We start from the raw sequence: 15414 nt of genomic DNA, 5'->3' as shown, positions 1-15414 counted from the left end.
GCCACAGATCCGAAAGGATATATTGTCCATAATTTAACACCCCTGATGGTAGAAATAAAAGATCGCTGTAATAACTGGATGAAGCTCCCCCTAACTAATATTGGCAGAGTGAACTTGATTAAGATGATTATCTTACCTAAAATTCTTTATATATTGCATCACTCCCCTATTTATATCCCTAGTTCATTCTTTAAAAAACTCAATGGTATATTGGCCTCTTTTATTTGGAAAAATAAAACTCCAAGGATTAAATGGGAGACACTTACTAGACCAAAAGATAAAGGGGGTTGGGCTTTACCTAATTTTAAGAATTACTATTTTGCTGCTCAGATGACACATCTGAGGGAATGGGTTAGTAGCAACCACCAAACAAAAGAACTATTGAGACTGATTGAGTTTTTCTATCCTGGCTACACTCCTACTCAGGTAATTCAATGGGGACGAACCAGAAAGAAAAATCCATATATAATAAATCAAGCCATAAAAATTTGGAAGGGGTGTTCTGAGATATGTGGCTATGAGGGGATAGATCCAGAAGTTTCGATATTCTGTATGGAACCATTGAGTAAACCTGAGTTTCAGAGTACCAGAATAAAAATGAATGAATTGGGAATAAATCAGCTGGGCCAAGTGGTTTCATATAATAAAGTTAAATCCTTTAGTATACTTCAGGAAGAATATGGGGCGACGTCTAATATGCTCTTGTATTACTACCAGATTAAAGGGGTGTTAATGGAATATTTTAAACAGGAGGGGAGAATTATCCAGGATAATCCTATTAAAATTCTAATTAGGTAAAGCGGTCAAAAAAAATGTCTATCAAGATTCTATAGATATATAATGGATTCAGCCCAGCAGGATCAATTGATGGGCCTTTTGAATAAGTGGCGAGGGGATATCCCTGATATAGCGTTAGCTGATTGGGAGAAATCTCTTAAGAATATTACAGATTCCACACACTCGGTCCCAGTTCAACAGATACAGTACAACATAGCCCATCGAATTTATTATACACCAGAGACTATTAGTAAATTCTCTAAGCAGAATCCTGATAAATGTCCAAAATGTCAAGGGATGAAGTGTAATTTTTTTCATTTAGTATGGCAATGTCCGGAAATACAAAAATTTTGGAGCCATGTTAATATTATAATGCATGGTCTGGGTTTACTCCCTAAGGATCCGATCCCCTCGTGTTTAATCCTGGGTATACATTTCCCCAATGTATTATCAAACAGTGATAGTCGGTTGGCCGTTATTCTCTTATCTTTGGCAAAAGTATGTATTGCTAGACTGTGGTTAGATATAAGAGCTCCAGATACGAAAGAATGGATAAGGCTGGTGAATTATATTTTTAAGAACGAAAGGGAGGTATATTTGTATAAGAAGAGTATGGAAAATTTTTATAAAATTTGGGCTATTTGGTATCACTCAGAATATTATAAATGATTGAAAAAGCATACTATTTTTGATGAAGAAAAAATTTAGCTCACAGTTAATTTTGAAATAAATATGTATAATTAATGCACAGTTATAAGTAATTCAGGCTTAAGCACGGAACATGTATTGATGAACTTATTGCTTTTTATTTATTTATTTTTTTGGGTTATAGTATTTCAATATCAAAATTGTACTAATATAGAGCACAGGTGATAAAAAAAAACAAAACAAAAAAAAAAAATTTCGCTTATATATGAAATTCTTGTTGTTATCCTTTTCTCTTCATCTAGATGAATTTCGCTTTATGCTTTTTACCTATTTATTTTTGTGGTATAGTATTTCAATATAAAAACTGCACTAGTATATAGCACAGGTGGGAAAAAACTTTTTTTTTTTAAATTCTTATTTTTTTTTTTTTTCTTTTTTTTTCTTCCTCTCTTCATCTCCAATAGTGCTCCCTTTTTGATTGCCTTCCTTCCTTCTCCCCTTTCTTCGCTCCTCTCTCCTTCCCTTTTCACTCCTATTTCTTTTATGTCCCGAGTGCAGCCCTAAATCGAGCTTTGAGCTGCCCGGGAGATATTGAATAATGCAGACATATAGTATGTGTTTTTTTTTTTTTTTTTTTTTCTTTGTTGTTAGTGAGTAATGTCTAGTATTTTTGTATTTATACCTGATTGTAATATTTGATTATGTTTTAATACAAATGTCTTTTTTTTGTGTAATGTAAAGAAAAGAAAAAGTTTAATAAAAATCATTAAAAAAAAAAAAAAAATCATCCAGTGAATACCATCACAACATCCCTGTAAAAAAACCAACAAGTTACAGGTTACTGTGGTAAAGCCATTAGTCTAAATCAGGCATGTCCAACGTTGGCCCTCCAAATGTTGTGAAACTACACATCCCAGCATGCTTTGCCACAGTTTTGCTATAAGAGATATATACGCTGGAGTTTTGAGTTGATAAAATATGTAAAAAATACAAAGAATCTATAAAAAAAATTTTAGTTTTATTATTCTAATAATTTTTATAGTCAAAACTCTGGGGTAAAAAGTCTATGGCAGGTGAGGCAGTGCCTCACCTGGCTACCTTTTCTACACATCTCTCAACAAAAGTCAGCGAATCTCCAGCAGTATATACTGCTGCACTTGTGTATAATGCTGGCATGTACCCCACTCATGGACTTGCATGAGACCACGTGATTGATTTTAAATTTTAGCCCAGTGGTGGGATGTGTAAACTCTGAACCCGCTATCATCATACTGCAGGTAGTGCATGATGGGCATTTGTAGCACCCTGGTTTCTTTCTTTGCACGTTGAAGATGGGTTCATGTGGTCTCATGCAAGTCCCAATATATTATATACATCATTATATGCCCTTGTGGCAAGTATTATGTGGGCCAAACCATTAGAACATTTAGGGAGCGTATGGCGCTACATCGCTCCGCAATAAAATCTTGCATCGGCGGTGAGAAAATTGAGCAACCGGTTGCTAAACATTTTAAACTTTGTGGACATAAGCTGGAAAGCTTGAAGAGTATGATCATCGATCACATCCCCCCACTACCCCGAGGTGGTGACCGTCAGAAACTGTTGACACAGCGCGAGTCGGCATGGATATTCCGACTCAACGCGCTGGCTCCGACAGGCTTAAATGAAAAGATTGCCTGGAACTCATTCATTTAAATAGCTTTGTACATGTCAGTTAGGATAAAAATAACATAAAAATACTATAAGAATATTACAACATTATAATATTTGCCTTACAGTATTTATCCTCACTTGTATAACATCTTCACTTTTCTAGGTTTTTTAGTAATTTACATTTTCAGCTGTTTACATGCATGTATAGACATTACCAATTGTAGCCAGTAGTATTACAGGCATCTATTTGAGCAACATGTATGTAATTAATTTTGTATGTTTAAAACGTGAGCAGAGAAAGTGCAAGAGACGCTTGCCATTGGTATCTGTGCCAGCAGAGAGTCAGCAAAATAGACGTCTGCACAATGGCCCCTATCCCAGTTACACGCATTGGTTCCTGTAATAATTTGAACATTGATCTCAGCCACAGCGCTTCTTATGCTGCACACTCGTTTTTTAAGTTTATTACAGCACGTATTTTGTCATTTTACTTCCAGCAGTTTCAAGCTGGTCCTACGTAGATGTTCGTCCCCCTGAAGCCGGTAAGCTCAGACGCACAGCGTCTATGGTGTCTAGGCAACGGTTACATCATACAGGGGCGGAGCCACACACCCGGAAGCTGAGCGTCCAGTCCAGGCAGCGGGGAACAGCGTCTTCTTCACACACGCAGCACTTATAAGGTAAGAGAGCCTAACGGTTCTGTATTCTCCCTATTCTTTATGCACTTGCACCTTGCACTTTCAGCGCACGTCCAGAGGACGAGACTCTAGTAGTCTCGAAACGTTGACGACCCTTGCTATGTTTTGATTTGCAACTTTCTATAAAAATCTTCTACAAAAAGTCGTCTGAGTGCCACCTCCTTTCCTGGGGTAACCCCTTCAAGGCTCTCCCCCCGGATCTCTGTTCTGTATCCAGCATCCAGGGAGGCACCAGCACGCAGTTGCATACTTATACAGCGTGCCAAACAACCCAAGACTGTATATATATATATATATATATATAATGTAGAAATAGGATCGCACTCCATCCAGCAATTAAACAACTCCCGGGGTGTCATCCAGAACAAAGTCCTCATGTACAAGAAAAAAAGGACGCACTCTCCAGAATATATAAATGCAATTAAAAGCTGTGTATTTCAATGATACTTGTCAAGAGAAAAAAATTAAACAAAATGTTACTCAACGTTTCCGTCCTCTGGGGGACCTTCGTCAGGAGATGGGCATCTGTAACAACAATCCAACACAGGGCACAGCTATGACCACACAGCAGGTTCCTACAATATATATATTGGTCCAGGTGATAGACAGTTATAGGGTACCCGCACTGGTACACATAGGAGGACTGCAGCTGAATTATAAATCAATTTTTATCTTATTTTTACATATATAACTTTTTTCATTTTTAAATTAGCACCCAATTCACCACTAGAATCTAGTGGTTGTTGTTGTGTATTAATAAATGTACACCTTTTATATATTTTCTTAAATTTCACTGTATTACAGTCTTTTTATTTTTGGTCATTCACAAAGCGCAACCATCACACTATATATATATCGCTATAACACCTAAACCTAACTCTCAAAACAGCCCTGGATGAAGTGGCCCCAGTTACCCACCACACCCCACGTAGGCCTAGATGCCAACAGTGGAACTCTAAATTAACACAACACCTACAAAATCTCTCATGGAAAATTGAGTACAAATAGTGTAAATCTCGCAGTTCAATGGAAACATATTTAAAAACTCTAATTTCTGCTTAATCTTCTAACCTAAAAATGTATTTTTAATACATTTAAATACCTTTTCAACCCTTCCTCACCCAAGCCACCAGCCACTCTCCATGCACAAGATATTGCTTCCTACTTCAGGAATAAGATTGACAAGATCAGAGATGAATTGGTACAGTATGCTCCAACTTAGTTTGTGATCTGCTCAATTCCATACCTGAGCCCTCTGATGCATTTACTTCATTTGTTCCCACGAATTAAGATGAAGTATCTGAATTTTTATCTTCCTCCCACTCTACTACCTCTCCTTTTGACCCTATACCCTCACAAATAAGTAAATCTCTGTCTTCTGTGATCATCCCAATCTTTACAAAAATCTGTAACCTCTCTTTCTCTATTGGTGTCTTTCCATTGTTCAAACACACAGTTATCATTCTGATTCTGAAAAACAGATTTCTAACCCAAGCTCTCTCTCAAACTACCGTCCCATCTCTCAACTTCCAAGCACCTCCAAACTACTTGAAAGACTTCAGCGCCATTGTTTGTATTACATTTTATTGTATTACTTGAAAGACTTGCCTACACTCGCCTTACACACTTTTTTAACTCGGAAAACTTATTGGACCTGCTTCAGTCAAGCTTTTGTTCCCAACACTCCACAGAGACAGCATTGACTAAAGATGAGATTGATCTGGTCACTGCTAAGTCTAAAGGCCACTATTCACTACTTATTCTTCTAGATCTCTCTGCTGCTTTTGACACTGTTGACCACACACTTTTCATACAATCCCTAGGCCTTAAAGACACAGCCCTATTTTGGTTCTCATCCTACCTATCTAACCGTTCTTTTAGTCTGATTCTACCTCCTCTTCGCTACCTCTTTTATTTGGAGTGCCTCAGGGTTCAGTTTTAGGTCTTCTGCTTTTCTCAATCTATACCTCATCTCTTAGCAGCTTAATCAGCTCTTTTGGATTTCAGTATCATATGTATGTGGATGATACTCAGCTCTACCTATCTTCCCCAGACATGTCCCCTTCTGTATTGAGCCATGTCTCTGAATGCCTTTCTGCTGTTTCATCCTGGTTGTCATCTCGCCACCTCAAACTTAATATTTCAAAAACAGAATTACTTATATTTCTGCCAATAAATAGTCGTTACCAACCTGATATCTCTATTGCTGTTGAGAATATGACAATCACTTCTACCTCTCAAGCTCGCTGCCTAGGTTTTAGCCTTGACTCTGAACTTTCCTTTGTTCCCCACATTCAATCTGTCTCGAAATCATGCCACATTTACCTAAAAAAACATATTCAAAATTCTCCCTTAGCTTACAAAAGACACTGCAAAATCTCTAATCCATGCTCTCATCATCTGACGCATTGATTATTGCAATAGTCTCCTTACTGGCCGTCCCCAATACAGACTCTCACCACTACAGTCCATCATGAATGCAGCTGCGAGGCTAATCTTCCTAGCCAGACATTCATCGTCTGCAAAGCTACTCTGTCAGTCACTTCATTGGTTACCTGTATTCTACCATATTCAATGCAAAATTATTTTACATACAAAGCTATAAACCAAACGACACCAACAAACATCTCTTCTCTTATCTCAAAATATCTTCCAACCCGACCACTATACTCCTCAAAAGATCTGCGTCTCTCATCCACACTCATAACTCACTACTATTCCCGATTGCATGACTTTCTTCGGGCTGCACTCACTCTGTGGAATGCCATCCCAAGCACAATAAGGCTCTCCTCCAGTCTCCAAACCTATAAGCGTTCCCTGAAAACTCATCTCTTCATGAAAGCTTATAAAATTCCAGATCCAGTCAATTAACCTTCATATACCGTTCCTATCTAATCACATCCCCACTGTACAGTCCACACATATCCACTCTTTCTTTTTCATATTTTCATCCTCCTGACCCATGGCCAAACTGCTTTGGTCACCGTATCTTACAGCACAACAGGAACCTTGCATTCTGGTGGTATCAATGCAATAAAGAATACAGTATCTATCATTATGTTTCAATGCCTATTTCCCTATAGATTGTAAGCTTAAGAGCAGGGCCCTCCTACCTTTTGACTGTCTGTAAATACCCTGTTTGTTGTATCACTGTCTCCTTGTAAAGCGCAACAGAATATGCTGCGCTATATAATAAACTGTTAATAAATAAGAAACAGTATCTAGGTTTAAGTGTGTAAACTGAGGCATACAGAATGCAATCAAAGAACATTTTACTCTGTATCTTAGCACTTTTTTGCATTGTGAATATGAACCCATAAAGTCTTATTCCTTTCACCTGCCTCAAAAGATTATTTTCCAATATTGGTAATTTTGATATTACCATCTATGTAAAGAGAAGAAAAAAAAAACATTAAGCAAACATCATTTATGAGTTCTCACTACTTTGCTTTTCTTTCCCAGTACACTTCTTGAAAAATGCGATTCTGCATTTTAAATGTTGTCTAAAAGTGTTTATTCTGTAAATATTAAAGAACAGTTTTATATAACATAAAATTGGTGTACAATTTGCATATTGCTTTATGTTTTTCGTTCATTTGATGAGTGCACATAAAAATCAAAGACTACATATTAAGATGGACAAAACAGCAACTGAAGAAACAGCTAAGTAATGTCTATAAACTGTAAACACATTTTGAGAATCATGATCTATGGCTAAGCAATCTACGTTTATGAACATTTTACTTATGTACCAAATCATTTGCCATAAGTTTTACTTACAATCTGCTAAGAGTAGCATGCTCATATTTCAGACGTATTATTGGATTTGTATGACCTCAGCTTCAACTTAAAATAAAAGGTATGTGAAAACTTACTTTTGAAAAATTGTATCCCTGACATACTAAACTTCAATTTTCCAAGAAGAAAATTATTTGGCCTGTGAATGACTTTTGGATTTATATATCTGCAAGGATAACATAGAAGAGATACATCACATACCACCCATTTTCATACTCTTTCCTTGATACTATAATATTTTAACTTACACAAAGTTTGCCACTGATTGCAACTTAAATTCTGGTACAGCAGAAAATAAAATAGTGTGTTGTCATAGAACTAAAACTTTTAGGAAGAGACCAGAGAAATGCCTGTACAAAAATGTAGTTATATTAGTCTATGTTTTTATAGACATTTAAAAATGCAAATGTGGCAATAGTAAAATAATTTTAAGAATCTATCATTTTGCCCAAGGCATCTGTGTTTTTTTAAATAATAATTATCAATCAATCAATGTCAAACATTGATAAGACTCATTTATTGATAACCCTTCCCTCATAAAAGTGTATCCAGTATTTGAATTTTCTTTTTTCACTCAAAATGTTTTCTATTTAATATTTTAAGCTTCTGTTTGTCATACAATTTTGGCTTGTTTATTTTTGGTGGCAATTAAACAATTCCAACTTGGGCGACTGGTGGTAGAATACATATTAAACATGGATGAATACATTTTCAAAATCATAAAATTGTACAGTATAGGTCATAGGCAGTTTAACATTATTTGTCAGATAATACATTTAGATAGACTTTAGTTAGCTGACAAATAATTTAATACACTTTTGCAATTTTGCAAATTTGACTGGCTATATTATGATTTACAGATGGAGCCCCCATCATTCAGCAGGGGGCTGGGGATAGAATCACCCCCTGCCAGCTGCCACAAGGGGGCGTGCATGCATGAGACGCTCGCGCACCCCATTCCGATGGAGCTCTCTGTCACCTCCCATCACCTCCCTGTATCCCCCCTAACCCTTCCCATCTCCCTAAGTAAAGACAGGCAGGGTTTCTGGTCTCCAACGCCAAGTGATTGGGATGCGTGTGTGTGTGTGTGTGTGAGATGCTTGTGTGTCCCAATCAGATGAAGTGCCTCTCCGATGGCACTCGCCAGCAGGGCATTCTGGTGGGTGCTGGAACTGCATGAGAGGTGCTCCATCTAATCCACTTTACTTGTTCCACAGAAAGAGATCATAACATTACGCCCCATACACATTACATGATCCCTGATGATACTGATACTGTGTTTAAGGGGCTCTACCATACACAATGTGCCAAAGGGGCCCTACATGGCGCAATGTGTACAATTGGCACTGTGTGGTGTAATGTGAATAACAGACACGACTATATGGTGTAATGTAAATTGGTACTATTATGTGAGAACAAGCCTTTTTCACCAATTCTCTTTTTGCCACCAAAATGTCTAGTAAGGGTACTGGATTCCCTTGCCTAGGTTTACTACAGGACTGCCACTACAGAAATACATTATTATGTTCAAAACACTTAAAAAAGCATTATAAAGTATCTATTGAGCACCTGTTTTATTTCCCTGAGGTGAGATCATAAAGTCTTACTGCTTTTTATACTGTAGATCCAATGGGTAATATTGTAAATTATAACCTTTGCTTGCTTTATACAGTTTTCTAAATAAATGATTTGCTAGAATTCACTAAACATTACTGAAATATTCCCAGTTCAAAGGACAAACTCACACAAATGCTCTTCTACAATGCTGCACTTTCTGTCAATGTTAGTGGGTTTAAAATCTAATTACTGTAAAATGCTACCAATAACAATTATGGCACATGTGGGAGTAAAACATATATGACACTGGACAAGGTTGCATTCTTAAAGGAAAAATTTAGATAGTAGAAACCTAAATAAACTCAGATAAATAGTAAAGTAAAAACAAAATAGGATGTGAATATTGTTTACAAATATTGCCCTTTGGTTGCTTTAGATGCAGCATTATTATATATTTAATTAACGACAATGCTATATATAGAGATGAACGATCCACATTATTGTGTGTTTTTTTCTTAAATATTGTACAGTACAGTATATACTTACCTATGGCTGCAAATTAATCACAAATTATTCTATTAAAAGTATAATAGGTGTGAAAATTGCCAATGAAACATTTTAGTTATCATAATAACTTGGAATGTTTAGCTTATATAGGAAATATAACCATTAATTAACAACATATTTTATTTGATTTTATATAACAAATGTGAGCGACGCTGGCATTTTAAACATCTCTCACAGAGATGTTGGTGCACAAAGGGTTAAATTACAATTAATCTATGTGGCCCAGACTTACAAATAGTTTCTTGCACTAGTTGGTTTTCATTGAAACGTGATTTGAAGAAGAGAGATCTCCATCTATTTTGTTATGAAGTTTTAGTGCTGTGCTATAAGCATAAAAGTAATGTACAATATCAGGAAAATAATACATTTTATTTATTTAATTAATTGCCTGTGAAAAGTAATCAGTACAGATGACAGGTACAGGTAAATGAAATACATCTAGTAAGCAGGCCCGCTAGCAAGGGGGATGGGACGGGACTTCAGTCCCAGGCCCAGAGTGAAAGGGACCCTGGCAGCAGCATTTTTTGGGACCATCAGCTTACAACAATATTTAGATACCACCACAGCTGGCTTTGTCTCCTCATTCATAGTTGTCTGCTGTTGGTCCCATTCGACGCTGTTGCCAACTGGGCCCCCATCACAATGCATGGACTGTTGTGAACGCATAGACTGCTGTGATAAGCTGTCAGGGCTGGAGCAGCAAGGATGTATGTGAGGCTCTGCATATTTCTGATACTATATTGCAGAGTCTATGTGTATGGGGCTATGGGGCAGTGTGTATGTGTACGTGTGTGGCTATAGGATAGATTGTGTGTGTGCTTGTGTGTATCTTTGGGGCACTTTGTGGGTGATGGTTGTGCACATCACACAGCACTTTATTCTTTTGATATTGCACTTTGTGGGTGATGGATTTGCACATCACACAGCACTTTATTCTTTTCATATTGCACGCCCTGACGAAAAGACTTCGGTCTTGAAACGTAGGCTACAACAGCAATGCAATAAAAAACGTATCTTTTTCACCTAATGCCGTTGAAGTGCCGCCTGCCTTATTCAAACTGGGTCTCCGGGACATAGGGCGTACAGTGACTATATTATAAGGGCACGGTAGTGCCCTTATATTAAGGCTGAATCCAACGAACGGATTTTTCCCATAGGGAACTTTTCGGATGGGGGCATGGTGTTTGAGGGACTGCACCTCAAAAGTGACTGGGCGTACTGAGCTGAAATTTGGCATGTACACGTAGAATCGTCAACCGGTGCTGCATGCCAAATTTCAGGGCGAAATATTAAAAAATGACCAATTGAGAGCGATCTAAACTTCCAACTGCCAGTTTTTTTCTGACACTTCAGAAATGACACTTTGTCACCCATGTTAGTCTATGAGGTTTTTTTTGGGAAGGCATAACTCGGGGTAGGGGAACAATTGAGACTTGGGGTTTGTTTTATTAGGTAGATATTGTCCCAGTGGGGTGCCTTTTGGGGTTGAAGATTTTCAGATAGGTACAGTTTTTTTATAATTTAGTGAAACATGCCCCATTATAGAGATAGGAGCTCCAACTTGTTGCGCATGCGCAGTAAATAGCCGCCAGCCCAGCAGGGGGAGTAAACAGAGAGGCTTCACTGGGTGTACAAACATGGCCGACTGTGAAGCAATATTGAGTGCAGTGGGCAGAACCTCCATAAACTGCCTGGACAGCGTTGAGGTACTGGGGGGACAGAAAGTGGGTGGCGCCGGCGACTCATTCATATTCCCTGCTTGGTTCATCCGTCTCCCCACAGCCAGCGCCGCCTGCCGGGCTCATAGCCCATGCCTCTCCCTGCCCGACTGGTCCCGCTCCAAACAGCCAGCGCCACCTGCTTGGCTCGTCCAGCTCCCCACAGCCAGCGCAGCGCCAGAGGAGGAAGCGGCACGATGGGTGAGTTGCGGTGAAGGCAGCCCTCCCTGCCTTCACCGGTCCAGACAGAGCCTCCGAGTCCTTGACAAAGCAGGAGCGGTGCCTGGCTCCCTGCCAGCCCCCAAGTCAGGAGCAGTGACAGAAGCCGCCCGCCCGGACCAAGCCGCGCACAGAGCCGCCAGCCGGGAGGGAGAAGACCCTGCAGCCGCCCGGTCACCATCTCACCCTAACCCCCGGAGACAGCCACACAGCGTGGCCCAGGACCACTAACCCAGGACAGCCACTCCAGCTACAGGGGGACCCGTCGGAGGGCAACAGACAGCACCAGAGACACAGGGGGGTATCGGAGGGCAGGCAGGAAAGAAAAGTAGGTGCCTCAAGTCCTGGGGCAGGATTTTTCACATGATTTCTGTACGCTTCCCCCCGTGTGTATGTTGCCCCCCGTGTGTATGGTGCCCCCCGTGTGTATGGTGCCCCCCGTGTGTATGGTGCCCCCTGTGTGTACGCTGTGCCCCCGTGTGTATGCTGCCCCCTGTGTGTATGCTGTGCCCCCCATGTGTACGCTGTGCCCCCCTGTGTGTATGCTGCCCCCTGTGTGTATGCTGACCCCTGTGTGTATGCTGCCCCCCGTGTGTATGCTGCCCCCCGTGTGTATGCTGCCCCCCGTGTGTACGCTGTGCCCCCCGTGTGTACGCTGTGCCCCCCGTGTGTACGCTGTGCCCCCGTGTGTACGCTGTGCCCCCCGTGTGTACGCTGTGCCCCCCGTGTGTACGCTGTGCCCCCCGTGTGTACGCTGTGCCCCCCGTGTGTACGCTGTACCCCCCCGTGTGTACGCTGTACCCCCCCCGTGTGTACGCTGTGCCCCCCCCCGTGTGTGCGCTGTGCCCCCCCGTGTGTACGCTGTGCCCCCCCGTGTGTACGCTGTGCCCCCCCGTGTGTACGCTGTGCCCCCCCGTGTGTACGCTGCGCCCCCCCCCCCGTGTGTACGCTGCGCCCCCCCGTGTGTACGCTGCGCCCCCCCCGTGTGTACGCTGCGCCCCCCCCGTGTGTACGCTGCGCCCCCCCGTGTGTACGCTGCCCCCCCCGTGTGCGCGCTGCGCCCCCCCCCGTGTGCGCGTATGTTGACCCCCGTGTGTATGGTGCCCCCCGTGTGTATGGTGCCCCCGTGTGTATGGTGCCCCCTGTGTGTACGCTGTGCCCCCGTGTGTATGCTGACCCCCGTGTGTATGCTGACCCCCGTGTGTATGCTGACCCCCGTGTGTATGCTGACCCCCGTGTGTACGCTGTGCCCCCCGTGTGTACGCTGTGCCCCCCGTGTGTACGCTGTGCCCCCCGTGTGTACGCTGTGCCCCCCGTGTGTACGCTGTGCCCCCCGTGTGTACGCTGTGCCCCCCCCCGTGTGTACGCTGTGCCCCCCGTGTGTACGCTGTGCCCCCCCGTGTGTACGCTGTGCCCCCCCGTGTGTACGCTGTGCCCCCCCCCCGTGTGTACGCTGTGCCCCCCCCGTGTGTACGCTGTGCCCCCCCCCCGTGTGTACGCTGTGCCCCCCCCCGTGTGTACGCTGTGCCCCCCCGTGTGTACGCTGTGCCCCCCCGTGTGTACGCTGTGCCCCCCCGTGTGTACGCTGTGCCCCCCCGTGTGTACGCTGTGCCCCCCCCGTGTGTACGCTGCGCCCCCCCGTGTGTACGCTGCGCCCCCCCGTGTGTGCGCTGCGCCCCCCCCCCCCCCGTGTGTACGCTGCCCCCCCCCGTGTGCGCGCTGCGCCCCCCCCCGTGTGCGCGTATGTTGACCCCCGTGTGTATGGTGCCCCCCGTGTGTATGGTGCCCCCGTGTGTATGGTGCCCCCTGTGTGTACGCTGTGCCCGTATCCGTGTGTATGCTGACCCCCGTGTGTATGCTGACCCCCGTGTGTATGCTGACCCCCGTGTGTATGCTGCCCCCCGTGTGTACGCTGTGCCCCCCGTGTGTACGCTGTGCCCCCCGTGTGTACGCTGTGCCCCCCGTGTGTACGCTGTGCCCCCCGTGTGTACGCTGTGCCCCCCCCGTGTGTACGCTGTGCCCCCCCGTGTGTACGCTGTGCCCCCCCGTGTGTACGCTGTGCCCCCCCGTGTGTACGCTGTGCCCCCCCCGTGTGTACGCTGTGCCCCCCCCGTGTGTACGCTGTGCCCCCCCGTGTGTACGCTGTGCCCCCCCCGTGTGTACGCTGTGCCCCCCCGTGTGTACGCTGTGCCCCCCCCGTGTGTACGCTGTGCCCCCCCCCGTGTGTACGCTGTGCCCCCCCCGTGTGTACGCTGTGCCCCCCCCCGTGTGTACGCTGTGCCCCCCCCGTGTGTACGCTGTGCCCCCCCCCGTGTGTACGCTGTGCCCCCCCCCGTGTGTACGCTGTGCCCCCCCCCCGTGTGTACGCTGTGCCCCCCCCGTGTGTACGCTGTGCCCCCCGTGTGTACGCTGTGCCCCCCCCGTGTGTACGCTGTGCCCCCCCCCGTGTGTACGCTGTGCCCCCCCCCGTGTGTACGCTGTGCCCCCCCCCCGTGTGTACGCTGTGCCCCCCCCCCGTGTGTACGCTGTGCCCCCCCCGTGTGTACGCTGTGCCCCCCCGTGTGTACGCTGTGCCCCCCCCGTGTGTACGCTGTGCCCCCCCCCGTGTGTACGCTGTGCCCCCCCCGTGTGTACGCTGTGCCCCCCCCGTGTACGCTGTGCCCCCCCGTGTACGCTGCGCCCCCCGTGTACGCTGCGCCCCCGTGTACGCTGCGCCCCCCCGTGTGTACGCTGCGCCCCCCCCCCGTTTGTACGCTGCGCCCCCCCCCGTGTGTACGCTGCGCCCCCCCGTGTGTACGCTGCGCCCCCCCGTGTGTACGCTGCGCCCCCCCCGTGTGTACGCTGCGCCCCCCCCCCCCCCCGTGTGTACGCTGCCCCCCCCCCCCCCGTGTGTACGCTGCGCCCCCCCGTGTGTACGCTGCGCCCCCCCCCCCGTGTGTGCGCTGCCCCCCCCCGTGTGCGCGCTGCGCCCCCCCCCCCTGTGTGCGCGCTGCGTCCCCCTCCCGTGTGCGCGCTGCGCCCCCCTCCCGTGTGCGCGCTGCGCCCCCCTCCCGTGTGCACGCTGCGCCCCCCTCCCGTGTGCACGCTGTGATCCCCCCCCCTGTGTGTGCGCTGTGGTCCCCCAAACACCCCCCCCCGTGTGTACGCTGTGGTCCGTCCCCCCGTTTGTACGCTGTCCCCCACCCCCAGTGCCCCCCGTGTGTACGCTGCCCTCCCCCCCAGTGCCGCCCCCCCCCCATGTGTACACATTATTGTTGTTGTAATAATTATTATTATTATTATTATTATATTTCCTGCCCAGACTCTGTCCTCCTCATGCTGCCACCGGGACTCGTCGGGACCAGGTTCAGCCGCTTCCACAGCCTGCAGCCCTAACAGTCTGGTGAAGCCCCGGCCTTGATTTGCCTCCGCCATTCGGGCCATGAGAGGAGCAGCTGCACCCAGGTAAATCCATCCCCCCACTGTCCCTGTGTGTACCCTGTCCCCCATCCCCACTATCCCTGTGTGCACCATGTCCCCCCAACTGTCCTCCACACCCCTATCCCTGTGCATACCCTTCCCCCCACTGTCCCTGTATGTACCCTGCCCCCCGTGCCCGCCGTGTGTACGCTGTCCCCCCAGTGCCCGCCGTTTATACGCTGCCCCCCCACCGTGCCCCACCGTGTGTACTCTGTCCCCCCTGTACTGCAGCTGCACCCAGGTAAATCCGTCCCCTCCACTCTGCGTCCCCCTCCCTGCATCCTACGCCACTCTGCACCCCCCTTCCCTGCATCCTCCAC

The sequence above is a fragment of the Crinia signifera genome, chromosome 1 (assembly GCF_055691185.1).
Source record: "Crinia signifera chromosome 1, ASM5569118v1, whole genome shotgun sequence".
Classification (NCBI taxonomy): domain Eukaryota; kingdom Metazoa; phylum Chordata; class Amphibia; order Anura; family Myobatrachidae; genus Crinia; species Crinia signifera.
Note: the sequence above shows the minus strand (reverse complement) of the source record.